We start from the raw sequence: 22,213 nt of genomic DNA, 5'->3' as shown, positions 1-22,213 counted from the left end.
TTTGTAGGCCTTACAAGAGCACCAAATATTTCCAAATATTTGTTTCTGCAAAATGAAACTCACAGCAAAAAACCACAGTGCCAAAAATGCTTTGAATTAATGTAAAATAAAAAATGACACGGTAGCACATGGTAGCAACATGGTAGCACATGACAGTACACAATTAAAGTGGTCCACAGGCAGCAAGTGGCTGTCAGGGTACATACATTTGTTTTAGCCTGTAATTACACAGACTAAGCAGATTGGTCTGACAAAAAATAAAAAGCAACTGTTCTCACTCAATTCAGTGAGTATTTCCTGCTGAAGAGATATTAAAAAGTGATAGTGCATAATTTTGCTAGGGGAACTTGAACTTTTTGTTCGTTTCCCCCTGGTAATAAGAAAAGCCAATTAATCCCACATGTTGAGCTGATGAGTAACAGTTCCTTTTAGGTACAATGATGTCATATGCCAGTATATATACCAGCACTCTCTTAGTCTCTATTCATCATACAGATACCAATGACAGTTTGCTGAATTTTGTTGTTCAGTACACTCCACATCCAGTAATTTCAAGTCGTTTAAAGTAGACCTTACACAGGAAGGTGAGACTAAGCAATAAAAGCTGAAGACAACTCCATAATTAAATCTACAATTAAATATAAGGATTATAGAGCACTAATGCAAAAAATGTAAAAGAAAGCTTCATCTTAGCTTTGAAAGTTGGTTTTAAATTAAATAAGTCATATTTTATAATACAGAACTCTTAAACTTGTTTCCACACTGTAAGTGGAAATAAATATGTTCTATAAAATCACAAGCACCTGCACCTATAACAAATTTTCCTGAGAACAGTTTCTGAGGTTTACTGACACTTTCTTCTATTTCCTTTACCATAAAACAGAAGCAAAATTTTAGTTGCACTAAAGACAGACAATCAGAGAACAGTTGCTCTCATAAGATTGAAAAAACTCCCTGAATGTCACCTCAACAAAAGCACATGCAATACCAACGGGATTGAAAATAGTTTGGTCTGTGCTCCACTTCTTCACAGCCTTGAAGCTTTGAGTCCATCGCAAGGGCTATGGTGAGGACCCTAAGGAGGATGACACACCCTTCAAGGTACCTAAAGCTGACCAAAGCCTTGCCATGCCTCTGCTCTGGTTGGACCAACCTTTGTTTAAGGGATGCCTGAGCTGCTGGTTGCAAATCTAGTCTTTCATCAGCCTTATATGTTGATGCTTTGCTCAAAATGTGCTAGTGCTGCTCTGACTCCTAGCCTTGCCCTTGGCTACTAGATCCCACTTGAGATCCTTCAAGCCCATTGCAGCTCCCCAGATCCTCACCCCAGTCCCATCTCTGCTCCCTGCTCTGGTGGCAGAAGCCTCTTTGAAGCCCAAGAGCAGCAGTCACAGGACTGATACACCCAATCCTGTACACCAAGGCCCCATCCGTGCTGGGTCCTGTCTGTGGCTCAATGAACAACCCAAGTCTGCTCAGCCCAGCACACTAGACATTGCTCAGGAAACAGAACAGCACTGTAAGTTGAAGAAGTAGCTGGAAAATCAGCCACACTGCACACAAACCCAAGCCTGTGCTGAGCTTTACTTCTAGCTCCACACAGCTTAATAACTGATTTGATTGGAAATCTGCATCCATCTTTCTCTGAGGTGCCATCTCACCCATCTACAGGCTGTCTTGAAAATGCAAGTGCTCTCCTTTGCACACGATTTTTTTATTACTCACATGCTCTCCTTTCTGAATATAATGAAATGTTTAAGCTAGAAGAAAGAAAAGAAATGGAAACACATTCTCTGAAACTCCAGGAGCTGGCATGCTTACCTTGCACATTGGCAGACCTTTCCTTACTTACCTCTGCTGTGGTAGCTCTCTGGTAGCACACAGCAGCCTTGTCTTTTCTCTTTCAAATGTAAAATCCTCTTCTGGGTGCATGGTGCAACTACTGGCTAATACTCACTTGGATGGCATTGTCTGACAGAGCTGGCTGCCACAGTCTACAAATGCCACGTCAGAAACATACGTAGGACCTTGGCTTGTGCTTTAATATACGGGCATGTGCAAGCCCTCTGCTGATTTGGAGGCAGGGAAAGTAGAATGCTGGTCACAGAAACCAGGATATTTTAAATGCAGTTGATAACTTCGCATCACACTGTGTCCCTCTGCACACAGAAACGGCTGGTAGGTCCCTCACTCTCCCAGAGGATGCTGTGAGCTGCTATGGGCATGCTGCCAGCTGCCTCCCAGAGCTCCTCTGTTAACTCTGTAAGACCACCAGTGAGCAGCTTTGGAGGTTAACAGTCAATTTGCTGTATCAGTCTCCCTGGCAGTCTGATAATTGCAATGTTGAAAACTGAACCAGGGGATCCAGAAGGATTTCTGGAACAGGCAGGCAAATTGGCTCTCAGCAAGTTTCTGACTCCTGTTGTGGAACATCTTCAACATTCACAAAAAAGCTCTGTGACTGAGCAGTGACCTAATCATGAGATACTGCTCTCAAAGGCCCTGTCTCCTGTTTGCCGTTTAATGTAATTTTGCGGAATTCTGCTTTAAAGGCATTTTCTTCCTATTTTCTTGAAGCACTACTCTGGCTTTGTGCTTACACCAACAGCCTTCAGGCTTTGTCTACACTGAGCCTGGAAATCTTTCATTCCCCTCTACCCAAGCCAATCATGTTCAAACACAGCATTTGGGGAGAGGTGCTAATGTGCTTTCTCAGGCCTCTTCAGTCATGATTTAAAACCTGGTAGTTCAAAGCATAAGATAGAAAAATGCATTTGCAAAAGGATACATTTTTCTCCCACTTTTTCTTCTTCTAGTTTTCTGTGAAAAAACTGAGCCAGATCTCATTTGACTGTGCATACCAGCAGTGTGCCCAGATGGCCAAGAAGGCCAATGGCATCCTGGCCTGGATCAGGAACAGTGTGGCCAGCAGGACCAGGGAAGTGATTCTACCCCTGTACTCAGTGTTGGTGAGGCCACAGCTGGAGTGCTGTGTCCAGTTCTGGGCCCCTCAGTTCAGGAAGGATATTGAGGTGCTGGAGCAGGTGCAGAGAAGGGCAACGAGGCTGGTGAAGGGACTGGAGCACAAGTCCTATGAGGAGAGGCTGAGGGAGCTGGGGCTGTTCAGCCTGGAGAAGAGGAGGCTCAGGGGAGATCTCATCACTCTCTACAACTACCTGAGAGGAGGTTGTAGTCAGGTGGGGGTTGGTCTCTTCTCCCGGGCAACCAGCAGTAGGACAAGAGGGCATGGCCCTAAGCTGCACCAGGGGAGGTTTAGGTTAGATATTAGGGAGAAAGTCTTTACAGAGAGGGTAATCAGGCATTGGAATGGGCTGCCCAGGGAGGTGGTGGATTCTCCGTCCCTGGAGGTTTTTAAGATGAGGCTGGACGTGGCACTTTGTGCCATGGTCTAGCAACTGTGGTGGTAGTGGATCAAGGGTTGGACTTGATGATCTCAGAGGTCCTTTCCAACCCATCTGATTCTATGATTCTATGATTATAGCTGAATTAATTTAATTGAAGATGTATGGTGGGTTTGGGGTTTTTTTGCATCACTGCTGTAAGATCTGTGATGGCTCTCCTTCAGATTTGACCTGGCTCACCTGTGGATCAGTAATGTGAGTAATGAAACTGAAGTGGTTTAAGTTCCATTTGAAAGGTAGTGTCTTCCATTTTTTAAATAAAACTTTAGCCTAGTTTTTCACTGGCAGTCCAAGATTTTCTGTAATGTCCAGCTCTTCTGATACTTTGGTCTTTTGATTAACTCTTTCAGACAATACATTTTTCTGTCTGTAACTGTATTTTCCTGTTCAAGTAATACCTTGGTATTCTGTCTTCTGCAGAAGAATGCTATTTTATGGCCAAGTTTTCAACTTTCGGAGATGAAATAAACCATACTCCCTGATTTGACTGAAGGTTTAGCACTTACTGAACTTGTTTCTTTCCTTCTGCACCTTTGAATGTGTCAACACTATTTTTCCTTGAGATGAAGCTACTCTTCTCTTGCTCTCAGCCACAGTTGCCCCTACCTCTCTGTGGCTTCCTGTGCTGAGGTGTCGAGCTGAGTGGCCCCTTAATGGCATTTGTTTTGGTGATTTTTATGACTTTTGTACCTGCCTTTAGCCCCTGGAGATAGACCACTGATTCCTTTTGTATCCAGCCAATTGAGTCAATGTTTTGGTGACTTGCAACTGTCTTATTATGGCTAATCCAAAAGACTGAATAGAGTTTAGCCTGTGCTGGAGCTTGAAACAATACCTATTAGATCACAAGCATCTTGTGTCACCACAGGTAAATGAATTATGATGTTTAGGTGTTTACATCCTGGCATGAAATCCATCAGCTTTAATCCTTATCTCAACTGTCACTGAAACTCTTCCTGCAAGGAGCAGGTCTGAAGATAACTTTCAGGGTCTGCGCTGAAAATTTAAGCTGCAAATGTTGTCCTAACACTTTCCCTGAGACTAGTTTTATTCAGGTTCTGGAGTATGTTCAGCCTGGAATAGAATAGGTTGAACTTGCATATTAAATACTTTGTAACACAAAGTTGAACAGTTTGGAGAAAATGCCATCTGTACAGCCTCGCCTGAGAAGTGATGAAGAAGTATCTTCTTGCAGCCTCTGTCTCTGTAAACTTGTTAATCAGACTTGCCTGAGTGTGCATGAATTTCCCAGGGTGACCTCATTAGGCACACGCTTCCACTGTCCCTTTCAAGGTGGCTACATGCAATGTAGCAGATATTTCTTTTTTGGTAACTACTGACCCATAATCCATATGCAAGAAAGAGCTACTACAAAATATTTGCAGATAAAAATAATTTTCTTGTATGCCATAATAAACCGCACAGATTTGTATCAGGAATAGTGCAGTACCAGGGAGAATGCCTCTAGTACAAGTTTTTCATACAAGAATCTTTTTTTTGATAGTGGATGAGAGGATGTTATTGGGGGGGAACCCCAAACATTTGATTTGTTTGGTTTTGTCAGCAATTTACTGAGTTAATTTGCTTCCTACATATGAACATGTTCATGCTCCTGGGCAATTGTTATATTATTATATATTGAATTAAGTAATAGAATGAAAAAAAGCATTTGAATGAATGTTGCTTTAAATGTGCAGAACATACCAGAATATTGAGCCTTATTATGCTCCATTTTTTTAACTGATAACCTGTTGAATGGTTTATTTTTCCCACTGACAAGCTATTTGCTAGATTCTGTAGTAGTGCAAGGTTAAGTCTGTCCAGTGATGAGGCTCTGGTACACGATGTTCTTTTGATCTACCAAGGTGATATCTCTCCAGGGCTTTGGGTCAGGGAGGAGATTAACATCTGGCAGACTGATGGTGGCACAAATTCCCAGTCAGAGAACTTGGACCCTCTTCCCCAGCTGTGAGTGGTCCTCTTTTGCCCCACAATAGTGTCCTAGACAGAATGGCACAATGAGAAACACACACAGAATTGGTATCATTCCCAGGTGTAAGCTCAGAAAAACCTGTTGACTTCAATGGGGTTATAGCAGAGCATGGTATTTATCTCAAAACTAGAAAATTAAATTAGGAATAGCATCTTTGGTAATGTCATAAATGGCGTGGGGGGAAAAGTAAATATATTTCTCTTATGCAGAAATTATCATTAACTGTGGCTCTTCTTGGAACAAGAAGAGAGATAGGAGGAAAAACTGTACCCCTGGAAGGCAACTGTGTTGAGGTTGTCACCTGATGGCCAACTGAAGTCCAGCCACTGTACCTACTTCAGCACTTTCAAGGAACAAAGTCTGAATCTCAAGTCACCAGAGTAACTTCCTGAGCACCCCCAACTCTCCTGCAGCTCAAGGACTTTGTAGGGCATATGAAGGGCAAAGGGTATCTTTTTTTCTGTGCTTTATTAGGGTAGCTCTTTCTCATAGAATTACTTAAATGCCTTGTTTTCTCAGTATTTCAGCTTCAAAGTTAGTGGGTACCAAGAGGTTAAAATGCAATTGTTTGCTATTAAAACCAAAACAAACAAAAACAAAAAGCAAAACAAACACAAAATCAAAACAAACAAAACCCAAACAAACAAAAATAAACCCCCAAAAGCAAATCAACAAACAAAACAAAACCCCCACAAAATACCCAACCAACCAAACAAAACAAACAAACAAAAAAAAAACCAAAACCAAAATGAAACAAAAAACACAAACCAACAAAAAAAACAACAACAAAAAAATGGTGCCTACAGCCCACCAGCAAGGCACTGATTCTCTCTAGAGTTTTGGTCCAAATGATCTAACCATCCAGTTTCATGTGTACCATGGGAGTGAAGCCTGCTAAAAGTCAGCATCTTTGTAAACAACAACATCCTTATCTCGACTCTCTTAGGGGTAAAGAACCTGTCAAATTTTCAAGAATAGCATTTCTAAATTCTGAAACTACTCATGATCAATTTTTATGTGGCTTTGGGCAATGTACTGGGTGTTTAATCAATTTTAATTTCTAGTTGGGCTTTGAAAGGGTGTTTTGCGATGTGTACTGTAAGGAAGCAATAACATCACTGAGTTAAAATAGTGAAATAGGATTTAATAGCAAATTACTTATAGTAAAGATGAAGCTTATGCATCTGCTAATTCACTTTAAGAGCCATTAATTAAAAGGAAAAGTGTAAAGGTTGCTGGTGACATTTAATCTGTCACCTTGGGTTTACTGAAGACAGATAGCTAAGGAAAGGAGAGATGTCCTGCTGCAGGATGACCTTCTTTGGCCAAGAAAATTCCCTTTTTCTATGCTGTACTCAGAGCTGTCTCAGCTGGAACTCGTTTGAATGTTTCAGGCATGCTTTTGGGCTCCAAATGAGCTGCCATTTCTCCATTAAAAAAATACTTAAAAAACAGTGTGAAAAACAGCTGAGTTCCATTTAAATTGATAAAACTGCATGTCCAAAGAATCTGAAAGAGGGCAGTGGAAAATGAGTGGAATTTTCTGCCTGCAGTGATTCAGCTCATGAAAGCCCCAGCACAAAGCACAGTTTGATCAGGCTGGTGTGAATGCTGTTGGTCAGGTTATAACACAGATAAGTGAGTCAATTTTGCCCTCCCAAGCAGTTTCATCTCCATCATGACCATTATAAGACAGAAAGCATTTTACCAAGAAGTGGCCTCATCTCCTAGATCAGGTTAATTACTGGTCGAGGAGGGGCAGCCTGCCAACTCCCAAGCAGCTTAGCACCTGCTTTTTCCTGAGCTACTTTCCTCTGAAACTGGCTGCACTTCAAAAAATGAGCTGAAGGCACCCCAAGTGGCTGCTGCTCCTTGACAAACTGCCACCCTCCTTCTCCTTGCTTGTCTGTCCTTCTGCTCTGAGACAGTTCCACCACTGTGGAAGTGAGAAAGTTCCTTCATCACAACAAAGGAGAAGGAGCTGAAAGCAAACAGCTCTTTTGTGACACCTCCCACTGACACAGCTCCCCCCAGTGCTTTTGAGGGATCACCTCAGTTTTGCAAATTCTGAAAATCTTTCTTTTTTTGTTGATTTTTTTTTTTGCTAAAAATGCCCCTGGTGACTCTGGACATTCATTACATGGTAATTCAATCACTTGACTTCCCTGACAATTTTCGTTTGCTTGTTTTCAGCAGCTCCATTGCTATCAAGCAGTAAACGTAATAAACAGCGTAGATAGGACATCAGTCTTGCTCTTATCAAGACTAAACACTGTGAGAAAAGCTCAAGTTATCACACAAATCTGCTTAAATAATTCTGCAGGTCCCATGGCCGAAATTACACATGTTCTTCACTGCAGTGGCTTTGTTCAGCTTTGTGCTATAGTTCAGCCACTGGCATTTGAAAAAAAAAAAAAAATTAAAAATCATTCAACTTAACAACTCATGTAACATACACCAGACCTTCCTTTACAAGTCCTAGCAGCATCCTATTTTGTTTTTAAAGACACACTGCTAACGTGAGCCATGATGGAATTAATGGAGTAACCACATTCCCCCATCTCCTCAAAACCACCCTCTTCTGGATGTCAGCATCCACACCGTCATCTGCAAATTCTATCTCTCCCTGTTTTAAAAAATCCATATCTGACAGAGTTCACAGATGACACTGTACATATTGCTGCCCTAACCTCCCTTTCCCATCAGCCGTTCCCACCTCTTTCATGTGCTATTGTCGTAGGCAGGAATAGGTGAGTATCCACATGAACAATTTATAAACAGCTGCCTGAATCCCAAAAGGTGACTGTGCCTTAGGTGGATATTTGAGGTTTGTGTACAGCTGCCTGAGACCCACCTGTGGCCATCTGTTTTTCTCTCAAGCTTAATTGCTTTGTAAAGAGCAAAAGTACATTGGCAAGCCTCACAGTATTCTCTACTCTGTGTTGCAAGCTGCTGGAGCAGTAGGTCTGTTGTTTTCTTATGAAAAAGATGCCACACATGCCAGCAACATGACACTAATAGCAACATGAGCAAATCTTTTACCTGATTCCTGTCTGTTGGGTGGTAAGTGGATTCAAGGCCAGAAGATGATGCTCACAGCACTGTACAGAGATAACAAATACAGCACTGAAATCAAAAATAGCACATCCTTTCCTGACCCCTGAAATTTCTTTCAAAGCTCTGCAGTAACTTCAGCTTGCACTAAGAAGCAGGAAATGTTATTAATAATATAGTCTTTAAAAAGAACTAGTCAAATTCATTAAGCCCACTGACCTCTTGCTTAGTGAATCCTGTGGGCTGCATGCTCATTACATATAGGAATCTGGCATTTCTGATGCTATTTAATTTATTGTTTCTCGTGGCAAACAGATTGAGGCAAGAAAAGCTTCAGGACCAGTTTTCAATGCAGTCTTTATAGTGTGGTCTTTGCTACATATTTACTTCTGCATCAAGTGCTGTGACAGACTGAATGGTGCCATAGGCATCAATATGATGAGTGCTTTTCTGCATCCTTTTTTCCATAAAATAAAAAATACCAACCTCTCTGCTAACTCAGGGAGTCCCCCAGCCATCCTCTAGCAGGTCTCCAGGACACTGGTCACTCCTGACTCCAGCATACCCCTGATAAGTTAGCATCAGACTAGCCCTTCTGTGAAGCCATGCTCTATTTCGGTATATCTGTGCTAGTGTTGAAGTTCAGATTAGGACTGTGCTTTTGAAAATAGTTTCTTGATTCTCCCCATTTACTGTGCCTTGCTTCACGCTGCCCGACCCAGGGTCTTTCTGCAGGAGCTAAACTGAAAGATATGCTTCAGCCACTGACGGGCTTTGAGAGCCTGGGAACACACCGCAGCTACTCTGAAGGAAAAACTCCTGAAACACACAGATGTTGGAACCTCAGCACCATTTTGCTCCTAACATTGACATGGTGATCATTCACTGTTTGTGCTCTGATCCGTTTTGTACCCAAAGTGTTGCAATATGTGCAAAGCAAGATGAGTAATACATAAATTTTATCTACCTAGATGCATGTCTATAGAGGAAGTTACTGTGCAGTTAGTGAGTGGCACTGCAAACTTACTGTACACCAACTCTTCCTGTATACCACTCCTAGTGATAATTCACTCTTCCCTGAAAAAGACATATTCTCCTTCAAGAAAAATTTAAATGCTGCTTTATAGTACATTAAGATTTCCATGCTCATAAGCATCCAGACAACAGGAATGCTGGATGATTAAACATTAATCTGAATTAACTTTCAGAATGATTTTTTTAAACTATTTTAAAATTCTATGTATTGACAGTCAGAATTAAAGGGGATGTACTTCTTTTTTTTTTTTTCCCCAAATAAACTGCAGTTTATTGTGAAAGCCATAGTTCTGAATAAGAGAGCCAGTACAAGAGTTTATCTTGGCTTAATGATTCATTTCAAGAATCTGAAACTAGTGAATTTGGCTTAATTTTTTTCCGAGAACCAAAGAGCAGATAAACCCTACAGAGATCATTCTGATATTATTCTTCTCTCATAGTCCTTGATCTTCAGCCAAATGGCTTAGGAGAACCCTTCAGATCACAAAGCCTGTAATGCAGCAAATATAATACTTTGAGGTGAGATGTTGAATTTACACAATGAATTGTATTTAAGAAGCAATTTTGCCCATGGCAGGGCAGGATCAAGCTTAACACTATTGCATTTGTTTTCTACTTGTTTGGCTGCCTGACCATGTCTTTATTCAGTAAGTATGGTTTCATCTCAGAGCCTTGTGTGCTTATGGTCGATTTGAGAGACAAAACCTCATTTCCCAATTGGTTGCAGTTTATGCTCTGTATTTCTTCCCATTTATAGAATGTTTTCTGCCTTGGTGTTTTGAGTGGGCAAAAACGTCTACACACTAGAAAAATGTCTTTTCAGCCTGAGTATGGCTTCTGGGATTTGTTACACCAACATGGAGGCGGACATATGTTGATTTTTAACTCCAAACCCATTGTAGACAAGAAATTTCTGAACACGTGGTATGGCCTGCATCACTGCCAGCCACCTGGGTTTGGCAGCTTGGACAGATCTATACACAGGGACAGTTTACAGCATAGGTTTGCATCTGCTCTGGAAATAGTAACTGAAATCTAGCTATACACATTGTTGCCATAAGGTTCCTGTTTTAATAAGTGTTAATATGTACATCTGGGTCTCATTTCAAATCACAGAGCCAAGTAGCTAGGAGTTTCTTGCTTGGCAGAGTTAGTCTCCCATCCACAAACCCTATGTCTCTGGCAATAAACAGACCAAGAAGAAAATAAACACTTTTGTACATAACAAGCTTAGTGAGGTTTCTGTTTCAGGGTAGCTTTGCATATACTATCTTAAAATTGAGTTTAGCTTTAATTGGAAAGTGACTTGTATGCTGTATGTTACCACTGTGCTCTTCAACTGGATGCAAGAGATTATAGAGACACAAATTCATTGTTGTGACCTTCAGCAAAGATGCAAAAATATAACCTGATGTCTAATAAAAGAGGAAGCATCAGAACTGTAACTCATAGCAATATTATTTCCACACAAAAAGGATATGGAGTGTTCATAAGCCATCACCACAGTAGCTCTGTGATGTCTTCAGTGACTTTCTTCATCTCCTTTCTTTTTTTATTTAACTCTTGTGATTTTTCAACTTGAGTAATTTCCCCTGAAATAATTTGAAAAATTTGCTTTAATATAAATATACATCCTGCTTGCAACAGGCTTTATAATTTCTATATATAGTTTGCAGCGAATTCTAAATTCTCTTTCTTATACAAAAAGACATACACAGAAAATATTATATTTATGTAATATATACACATTGACACTGTTACAATAGATCATTGATATTTTGCACATGCACATGGCCACTTTACTCATAAGGAACTTGAGGGGAAAACTACTGTCTTTTGTGAACTTCTGTCATTTGTTACAATTATGTTATCCTTCCCTACCGCATTGATATCTGCAATATAATTTCTTAGCTCTGAGAAATTTTTTTGCATCAGCTGCCCTGAACGGAATTGGTTGCAGTCATGTAAATAGAAGTTCAGCTTAATTATTTTCCTGCTTGAAAAATCACTTTTACCTGAAGCAAGCGATGGTTCATTTCCCTTTCTTGTTTCCCCCCCATCCTTTTCCCTCCCTTCAGCTAGAAAAATAATTATCTCCATGACAGGTACCAAAATTTTGCTATCTGCCTCCCTCTCCCTTCAAAAGCACACTCAGCAGTACTTTGTGACAATCGATCAAAAATATTACAATAATAGCGTTCAACAGAGTCTTCACAGACACATTCACTTAACCATCTCAGGAATTTCTGTCTGCTGCGAGAGCTGAAGAGTGGGAGTTAGGCTTCCAGGAGCTTCCTTTTGTCCCTGCCACTGTATCCAAGGAGCGAGTTTCTACAACGCACACCCCAGGTGCCCAAAGTTCGTGGTCACTATCACCTTTCTCTAACTTTTTAAATAGGAGTAACACATAAAGCTTGCCTCCTGCCTGATGCCAGTGTTTCTAGGCATATCTTCTGCAAAGGCTTCCAATTCTCCACTTAGTCCCTCCAGGCAGACAGAGACAATTTTTTATACCAGTTTGCAACTAAAACAGCTTGGCTGACTGGGACACCAGGGTGAAACTGTAAAATTACAGCTTTAGTACAGGTTCTTACTGCCTCCAGCAGTAATGACCTGTTTCTTTGGTCATTGGTGAACTAATTTAACCATGATGGCTCAGTTTCTCCATCCGTAAAACACATGTACTAATACATGCATAAACTCTTATCCCTAATACTACTTATCCAAAAAGAGTTCTGACACCAAAATCATCATGGCAGTGATAACAACTGAGATGCTAAAATAATTCAAACAAATGAAAAAAAAAAGGCAAGTTATTCTATTTTGCATGTAAAGGAAAAGGTATCCTTTCCCTCTTCACAGCTCTGGGACAATATTCCAGCTTTTCTCAGATTTCAGATTTTAAAAAACCCTACAAGTATTGCACTTAAAGCTGCTTCTTTTGCTTTATGAAAGTAGCTCTTGGTGAGCAATGTGAGTGGTATTATGCTATTATGCTGCAGTTTTTAAAAACATCTAAACACATTTAAGAAATTTTAAACTAATTGAACAAGTTAAACTGAGCTGTGCCATGTCTTCTGTGTTTGTCATGTCAGCGCCACTGAAGCTGCCATCTGCAGAGCAGAAGCAATTGCAACACCAGTGGGATGGATCAGAAAGAAATGGGTAAACACACCTGCAAAACATTTAATTGTACTCCTTTTAAATAGCTGGGACTTGAGACGGTGACTTCGTTTGGAGCAGGACCAGGTCCAACTAGAAAATGAAATTTTTTAACTGGAAGACTGACGAGGCTGCACCCACACTCCATATAAAGCGAGCTCCTGGCAGAAAACCATATCAATGTATTTTTAATTGCAGTAGGAAGGCTTGATTGTAAACCAAACTCAATTGCATTTAGTCCAGGCAAGCCCAAGAACAAGAGTAAGAAAGAATGGTGGCCATTGCACTCTTCTACAGGCATGGGCATGAAACAAAGCTGCCAATTTACCTTTTGTAGCCCAGTTCTGCTGCTAGAGTCTTCAGAAGTAATTGGAGAGGTGCCTGTAGCTTCATCTGCTGCAGCTGTGTGTGCTGCATGAGGCAGGGAATGGCACACATGAGATGGCCTTCAAGGAACAGGAGCACAAAGCAGCACAAAAGCAACAGCACTGTGTCAAGAAAGCTGGACTCAGAGACCCAGCTTTCAACATCAGTTCTGCCAAGACTGTACCATTTTGATCCTGTCCAAACCAGTTAACTGGTCCATGAAACCTTTTCTCCATCTGTTTAGAAAACTGGAATTGTATTATTTTTAATGGTAAGTGGCACGGACCCCATAAATGACATTCTGCTATTGATCTTCAATATTACTCTTAACTAGACTCAGAATTATTGCATGTAGTAAAGAATTTGCAACTCAGTGGAACCAGGGGCAGGGGGAATACTGTTTAACACTTTGGAATTACACCTGTGCAGTCATGCTCACTATTCACTTCTGGGGATGTACAACTAACCTCCAGTGCAAACTGAAAGGTAACTACTGAAGATAATAATACCACATCAGTTTGTGAACAGAAGTGGGTTCCTAATGTCAAATTACTTATTAGGAACTGGGGGGGGGGAGGAACTAAAAATATACATAAATATATCAGTATATTTTATCAAAGACTATTTTGAGGAAATACAAGCATTACAGAGGTGAAGCTAAATGGATAAATAGAACTGGCGCTGAAAAGTAAATGTATGAAAATCTCATACCAGTGAAAATATGTTACAGCCTATGTGTGCTATCAAGCAACAAACAAATTAAAATAAAAAAATGTTGCCGTATGAGAAAGGCAAGTTGTTTCAAATAGTTTTTAATATTGATACAAACAAGGTCAGATATTGTGATGCCTGTCTGACTCCCAGATTTTAGTGGGAGAGCAGAGAGGATTGATTCACAGAGAGTATGCAAGAAGCAGAGCCAAGATGGAGTTTAGAAGGACATGAGCAAGTTTGAATGGGTGATCCTGTTTTTTTGTCTTTTCATAATGCAAGAACAACAAAATATGAAATTAAATTAGAAGGCAATATATTTAAATTGGCAATTACTTCTTCACTGCTAACTTGAAAACCAAATAGCTCAGGAGCAATGAATTGTTCCCTTGAAACTTGATAGATTTTGTAGTGAATGTAAGCTATAATCAGTAAAACCCCTGAAATGCATATATTTGTACTAAGAGAACCTCCTTAATAGCAGATACTATCTGTAGATAGTCAACACAACTACGTCCTGCTTTCTCTGAGAACTGGCTCCTTGCAGAGACAAGGGGCTGCCTGGGACTGCAAGTTTTTATCAAGTTTGACCTGGCAAATTCTTGTAGCCGACTCACTAACTGAGAAAAGAAACTAATTAATACACACATAATCTTTGCTTTGGTATTAAGAGGCAAAAATCCTGATAGATGCCAGAACTAGCCAGAATTTTCCCAAAGGGGGAGGAAAGGAAATGTTAAAAAAAAAAATAAATTAATGAATGAACGCCAGAATACACACTAAATAAAATAAAACGTGTAAAAACTGACAAAAATCCGGAGGCAGGTACTAGATACAGAGGCAGAAACTGGCAGGAGATTAAGGAGGCACCTCAGGAAATGTAATTCAGTCCTTACAAATAGGTTATAACTTGGTACTGATGCGTGCAGGGAGGACGGGGGAGAGCATCCTCCTTACTGAAAGAGTAAAAGTTACAAGTGTGGTATGTTTTTCTGTTTGCCTGGTGGAGCGGCATCCTGCGGCGGTGTACAAGCGGAGTACAGGCGGGCAGAACCCGCACACACACCAGCATCCAAAGGCTTAACATTTCCGCAGGCGCCTGCCCGCAGGTCGAACACGTGAAGCAGGGAAATGTCTGTGCCCAAACGTCTGTGAACGTCGCTCCCCACTTTGCCCACCGAGGGGTCCTGGCAGGCTCCGGCACACGCGGACTCCATCGGCGCTCGGGACAGGGCCGGTGCCAAATCCTGCTCTTCCCTGGGCACCAACCCTGCGCGGCGCGGGCTGCCGGCACCGCTCCCGCCCCCGCCTCCCCGACGGGCAGCGGCTGCGCCGGAATTGGACAGAAAGTCGGGGAATCGGCTCTCCCCACCTCGGGAAGCGCCTCTCACGCACCGCGGGCTCGCTGGCAGCACTCACCTGCCGGGGGCACAGAGCCCACCCGCGGGGACACACACGGGGCCCGCGGCACGGCCAGCACAGGTCCGGCGCCCGGGAGAGCGCGTTCGCCTCCTGAAAGCGCGTCGCGTTCGGGCTCGCCCTGAGTTTCGGGGCAACTCGCGCCCGCTGCCCGGGCGGCGGGGTCCGCGTTGCCCCGAGGAGGGGAGGGAGGGGGTGCTGGTGAAGTACATCAATGACCATATTAACGCCGCTGCCCGGCGAGGGCGGTGCCCCGCGCGGCGGGCTGAGGCCAGGCTGCCCCCGGCGCTCCCCCGGCCCGGGGCTGGCGGGGCGCGGGAGGGAGGGGGCCGTGCCCCCGGCGGCAGGCGGCGCTCCGCGGCCGGCGCTGGGGCTGCGGCGGCGGAGAGAGGGGCCGCGCCTGGGGAGCTGGGAGCGGGGATGGAGCGGGGAGCAGCCGGCAGCGTCCCCGGACCCGGCGGGGAGGAGGCAGTGCCTGAGGTGAGAGGGGCTGCGGGCGGGCGAGGCCACCCGGTGGGCGAGGGACTGGTGCTGGGTGGCGGCAACTTCGCCGCTGGCCGGCGGCACCGCCCGCCAAGTTGCCGGGTCCGCTCCGTGCTCCAGGTCGTGCGTGGGGCGAGGGCGCTGCCAGAGCCGAGACGAAGCGCGGCCGCCCCGCCCCTTCCCTCCCGCCGGACCCCCGCCTGCCCCGGTCCCGGGCGAGCTGGAGTCAGCCCGGGTGTCAGTCCCGGGTGTCAGCCCTGGAATCAGCGCTGGTGTCACGCCTGGGCTGCAAGCGGTGCCGAGCGCCGGCCGGCCCTGCCCGGGCACTGCACCCCGTGGGCGGCGGCGAAGGTAACGGGGCTGCGCTGGGGGCGGGGGTCGCCGGGAGCTGTAGTGGGGGCGCGACCTCTGCCCCTGCCCGGGCTGCCCGGGAGCGTTTGTTTCTGCGCTTGCTTTCTTCGGGTTTTGGGGTGTCGATTCCGTTTTGTTACAGAAGCAAGGTGTGCGGAGCTGTCACTGGAGTGACGGTGGTGTGCCCGGGCATGGAACTGCACGGGAGCCCCAAATCCTGTAGTTTTTGCTCAGGCAGAGCTCCCACTGACTTGCCGAGTCTTTCTCAAGGTTTACACAAAATTAAGTCTCTGGTCAGGTGGCAACATCTACTAAAAAATATGTTTAGCTAGCATGATTATGAATTTCAGTTCAAATGCTAAGCAAAATTTGCTCTGAATAAACATAGCAGTCATAGTTAAGTGTTTGCTAAATGCATTACTATCAATTTGAGTGCATATTATTAGTGTGATCAGACCATAAATTGTGAAGGAATGTGAAGGGACTGTCTTGATTCAGATCTACACTGTATGGTTTTAGTATTCCAGCTTCGGCACTGATCCTGAAAACAGGGCTTGAGGTTTGTCCCAAGGAAGAAGATATTTGTCTGTAAGACCTTTGGCGACCCTGATCACTTCTAATGGAGTCTTTCGGGAGAGACATCTCCTTTCTTTGAAGTGCTTGTGCTGGAGTTACTTTTGCAAGAAAAACTTATTACCGCACCTTTATTCCCAGGGGAAAATTGGCTGGGTCCGTGAAAAGTACCAAACCTCCACCTGAGGGCATGTTTTTAGTTCAGCCTGAGTCACCAAGGTTACTTCAGAAGAAAAGGTGTCTTTTGAGTCTGCTTATCCCCCCCTGGCTATTTCCAGGGTTCTGAAATGACTTGAAGGTGACCTTCAGAGAGAGAAGTCAGCTTTGCTCAGAGGATTTCAAACCTCTTTTATTTGCTCTTCTTAAGGCTTCCCTAAAACAAACAAGCAGAGCAGTTGGAAGGAAACCTATGATTGAATATTCAGCAATTCCTTTCTCCTGGGTAAAAGCTGATAGACATTACCACTTGTTTTGGAAAGGTTTTTAGCCAAGCAAGAAAGATCTGATTTGACACTGCCGAAGTAAAGCGTGAAGGAGGGTAGTTTCAGGGGTGTTTTTTTCATCTCTCCTTATGTGGGGAAATGGGGTTAAAAACTGGGTGAATTGTTGTAGGGCTTTTTCCATTACACTTTTATTTTGGTGGGTTAATCAGTGTATCCGTTTCTGTGAAAACTCAAGACTTCTGCCTTTTAAAACACATTAGCAGTATCACCAGATATTTTCAGGCAGTTCATATCTGAGACACTACGGCACTCACTAGAAGATTAACAGCACTGGGCCTTGTGCCTCTGGGCTTGTGCCTAATAATACATCTCAGGAGCACTGCATTAACTGTCAATAAATGTCTGTCATCTCTTTGGGCTTAATTACAGAATGGCTTCAGAACAGCAGATGAGGAAAAGTTTCAGCTCAGCTTTTAAATGTGATACAGCCCTAACTCTCGTGGTGCCTATATCTGTTGTCAGTGTCTCCATTAATATAGCCCTGCTTTGTTTACCTGGCTTTGGTTTTTGAAGCCCTAAAATGTATGAGTTCATTTCTTTATTTTCCCTTTAGCAGCTCTGTGTTGATAAAACAGAAGAGAGAAGGGTTTCATTAGAATTTCATTTCTTTGCTGAACAGGATACTTAGGCAGGATTGTGATCATCTTCGGATGCTTCTCATATTTCCCTTTCCTTTGTCATTGTGTTTGATTCTGGGAGAAATCCTTTTAAATGCCTGATGCTGATTTCAGGACAGTCTAAGAAATTACTCCAAAGTGATTAGATTGTGTCTTGCACTGAACCCATAACTGTCTGCAATCAGACAGGATCAGTAATCAAGCTAGTGTTGGATGGATTTTTAGACACTGTGGAAACCCTTGGGCTTCTCTAGCAGAAGACTTGTCTAATTGGAGAGGCTAGAGCCAGAAAAGCCAACAGGAACTGACGATGCTATAGCTAAACTGTGCTAATATCACACACTGGTACTCTTGGTACAGGATGAGTACTGAGGTGGGGAATTATTTCATAGTACTGTCTTCTAAAAGCTCAGCATAGCTTTTAGTATGTGAACTTGCATGTACACAGCTATTTGATTTCTTGTTTTGAGCAATCGGGGGGGAAAAACTGAGCTGGATGTGATCCCTGGGTCCTCAGATTGTTTGCAAGGCGGAAAAAGAGGCAGCATTTTAAGACTGAGTGGATGATAAAAATAAATGTTTGATTTGAATGGTATTAAGAGAAGGAACAGCTAACTGGCTACCTGATTTTCTAAAGATCTAAGTGATTGAGGAACCTTTCTCCTATTTTGAAAATGACAAAGGCAGTCAAGGACCAGAGTGTTAAATTTGTGATACAGATGGGTCTCAGCAGATATGGGTCTCAGCAGGGGGTTCAAAAAACTTGCAGATGCATGTAGATGATAAGGGTTGAGATTGTTCCTTTTCAAATGTTTTGCAGCTCTACTAAAAAAATGAAGAAGCCCTGTCAGCTCTGGTGAGGTACCTCTTTAAATACTCTGTGGGCCTTGAATTGCATTGAGTAATTTAGCTACTCAGTTAAGACACTAGTTTTGCGTTATCTGTTATTGCGTATTTCCCTATTCAGATTAATATCTTCATCAAATTGGCTATGACGCTCTTTATGGTCGATCCACCTTACTGCTTTGTTTGAGTCAAGCATTTTTAAATACCTGTTAATTAAACCTGGTGAGTTACTTGGTACTGCTTTCCTGGTATATGCTTCTGCACCACGCAGCTACGTCCAATTTCAAGAGGCAGTTTAGTCCTATGGAAAGTCAGACTCTGTTGCTTCTGTTCCTCTTGTGCAGTGATGTGCCTGTGGAAGACCTTTTCCTTGCTCCTCACTTTTTTTCTTTTGCAATGGGCTAAGATGCCAAAGCAGATTAAGATTCTGTGCAGTGTGGTTAAACGGTGAGCAGAATGGAAAAAATAACATTTGTAAAGGTTGTGGTGCTGGTCATATTGGCTGATGAAGGACAAGTGGCTTTTCCCTGACTTCCCAGGAGAATGGGCAGACACTCCCTATGTTATTTAGGATGAGAGAGGGGCCAGAGTCACTCTGCTTTCTTGATATTGTCCTTTTGCCCTTGCCAACTCAAAAATCATCATGGTTTACTAAATGTTGATGTGCTTTAAGATGAGTGCTTTACATCTTCAAACTTTCAGTGCTTTCACTATCCTTGGGTGCATGCATTCCACTGAAGAGCAGTTTCTGGAGAATTTTTATTAAATATTCAAAATCTTTATTTTTTCACCCTGGAACAATGATGAGGAGTATACAGCCTCCCAGCTTCTTAACGTGAACTGGCATCTCTGATAATCATTCAAGTTATACGAACAAATTTGCTGTTTCACAACCATTTGGGGATAAAATCTAAAGCTTTAAAGCAAGTCAGAGGTTTGTGGTATTTTTTTCCAAATGACAGAAAAATAAAGGAGGAGTTTCAATTACTGTAATTGAATCAAGCAGTTCTAATGAGTTCCTACTCCTGAGTAGAAAAGGTCCCAAATGATTACTTTTTTGTTGTCTTTCAGTATTCTAAATAACTACTTTAAAAATAAGGATAATTAAGACTGTTACCTGTGATGCCAGCTATTGGTCAAAATAAATGTAAAATCACTTTGTTTACAGGATATCTGCACAAATAATGGTTCTCCATGCTCTGTGCTACTTGGTTAACCAGTGTCTTTCTGACTTCTCAGTAGAATTTGTGAAGTTCGTTGAAAACAAGGGATCAAAACTGAAGTGTGTTAAATTAGAACTCTGCACAGGTTGCAGGAAGTAAATCAATATTTGTCAAATGGGAAAAAACATGAGCATTTAAAGGGAGAAATTTGTACCCAAGTTTCTAGGAATATTAAAGCAATAGAGATAAAATAAAAATAAAGCATTAAAAATGTATCCTTTCAGTGTTGTTTCAAAAGGTGAAGAAGAATTACACATGCTGGTATTTATGGAGATTATTCTCACTTTCTTTTTCAGAGCTTTGTGTTTCTTGAAGAAACAAATAGTATGTAGATTGAGAGGGTACCCAGGAGAAGCACTTTGTAAATACTAATGGTGTAGGGGTTTTTGGCAATTGACTCAGAACCGTTTATCTCAGCCTTCTCTAAATGGTTCTATGAGCAGAATAAATTGACTGGTCAGGGAATAATGGGTGAGATCCATCTTTGTCTGTGTGCAGAGTTGTGCCAGGATGCCCACTGCTCACCCTTCAGTGAATGGGAACTCCATGGGAATAGCTGGGACCGTACTGGTGATACCCTTTGCGGTCTGAACTCCACTATTCCTCAGGGAGAAAAAGGATCCTTACACATAATAGAATCATAAAATCATTTAAGTTGGAAAAGACCCTTAAAATCATGAAGTCTAACTGTTAACACTACCAACTCCCCCACTATGCTGGCTTTGCTTGGTACACTTGGGGTTCAATCATGGGCCTCTAGAGAGGATTTATAAGCATGTTTAGTTGCTGAACATGTGTATATCTCTTGCCACCCTGTAATTTTTTTTAAAAGTGTTTTTAGTCAGACGGATTATTGGGATGGACTAAAAATGAGGTTTCTCAGATGTACTGCAAAGCAGACATAGTGTGTTAGCTGTGAAGCAGATTCCTCACGTCATCATTTTATGCATATTTGCCCCACTGCCTGAATTACAAGACATCTGTGATCTTAAGAAGTTTAAGGAGAAACTGGTCAGATTAAGGAAAAAAGGTGGAGAAGTAAACCAGTCAGATTTAGGATAAACAATCCTCTAGGAGTTTGGCACAGCTGTGAGAATAATTTTCTTGTGCCAAGCCTTTCACCCTTAAAAATTAGGCCAAACTTCAAGTCTAGCATGTTTCTGAGACTTGTTTGGCATTACTGGGCTGTTACTGGCCTGAGGCGGAAGGAGTTCATTCACAGATAAACTGCATATGTGTTTACAGCTGAAGCAACACTGAATTGCATGAGCAATAGTATAAGAACACCATATTCAGAATCAACAACAGTGGGAATGTGATGGTTTAACCACACAAGTGATACAGATTAATGAAGGAAATTATATGTGATTTGCACTAATGAGTCGAGGTCATGTTGTTTGCATGAGTGATGTAAAGCAACATCAGACAGGAACCTGTCCCACTGTCTGAAGGTGGTTACCATGATGATGGACAGATTTTTTTCAGTGTATAGGAAAAAGCTCTGGGTTGTTTTTTGTTATTGGGGTATTTTTAATATATTTTTAAAAATAGGAACATCTTGCTTTAGAAATGAGATGGAAACAACTTCTAGAGAAAGTGCAATGTCAACACTGTAAATCATTGAACAGTCAAAATAGTCAGATAAAGGATAGACTGAGCTTGAGGGAAGATGAGGGGTATTTGAACTTCTCAGAGTGAAGTGTAAGAATCCTAGGTACTCCATGCTGAACAGATTGTGATGGACAGCAGAAGAAACAGTTGTTTTCTTTCAGATTATCAGTGTAATTTTTTCATCTGGTAAAGCCAGGAAGACAGAGCCTCTATGGAGACCCTGCAATCACAGTATAAATTCATTCAACAAAACTCTGAGTGAAATCCAAGCTTCTTTGGAGCTTTTCAAATATTATTCCAAGGCTAGAGTCTGTATGGGTTGGAATTATACTTTATCCTGACCTGCCAGGATGAAATTTTTACTTGGTTCTCACAAATGAATTTCTTTCCTCACAAACTGCCTGTGATAATGTTAAGAAGTCAGGGAGGAAATACTTGAAAAAGCAAGTATTTCCGCGGACATGAAGCATATCTCAGAAAATTTAGTTTCTATTTCTGACATCAGAAATTATTGCTTTTGGAGATCACTATAAAGTGCTTCTAGTTAATGAAGATTATGGTAGACCATCTAGACTGACTCTTGTGAATTTTGCAGTTATACTTTGATGGCAGACTTGCTATGTGTCTCTGCAGACAGGCTAGTACCATTTTGCTACCATTACTGGACCTTTTGCCATCTTTTCAGTCTGCAAGACTTTGTCGTTCAGTTAAGCTGTTAAAATTGATTACAATAATGCATGTTGATGTACAATAATGCATGATGATTACAATAATGTATGTTGACATTGTTCTGAACCTACCTCCACTCTCAAAATAAAGACTGGCCTTACCTGTCTGGCTTAAT

The 22,213-nt window shown here is 42.2% G+C and overlaps 1 protein-coding gene across 3 annotated transcripts in view; it reads left to right on the top strand.

Annotated features, from left to right (window-relative positions):
- The first annotated feature begins 15,159 nt into the window (after window positions 1–15,159).
- KCNG2 (potassium voltage-gated channel modifier subfamily G member 2) overlaps window positions 15,160–22,213 on the top strand; it is a 57,076-nt gene continuing 50,022 nt past the window's right edge. Inside the window, exon 1 of one of the 3 annotated variants that reach the window (XM_027662866.1) lies at window positions 15,160–15,225. The gene's annotated coding sequence lies outside the window, so the exon portion shown is untranslated. Of the gene's footprint in view, window positions 15,226–15,561; window positions 15,643–17,960; window positions 18,063–22,213 lie in introns of those variants that run through there. The other 2 variants (XM_027662865.1, XM_027662869.1) reach the window with 2 other exon arrangements.

This window comes from Corapipo altera, unplaced genomic scaffold (genome assembly GCF_003945725.1).
Source record: "Corapipo altera isolate COAL_440 unplaced genomic scaffold, ASM394572v1 359, whole genome shotgun sequence".
Classification (NCBI taxonomy): Eukaryota; Metazoa; Chordata; class Aves; order Passeriformes; family Pipridae; genus Corapipo; species Corapipo altera.
The sequence above is the reverse complement of the archived record's forward strand: the minus strand, read 5'-3'. Positions and strand labels throughout refer to the sequence as shown.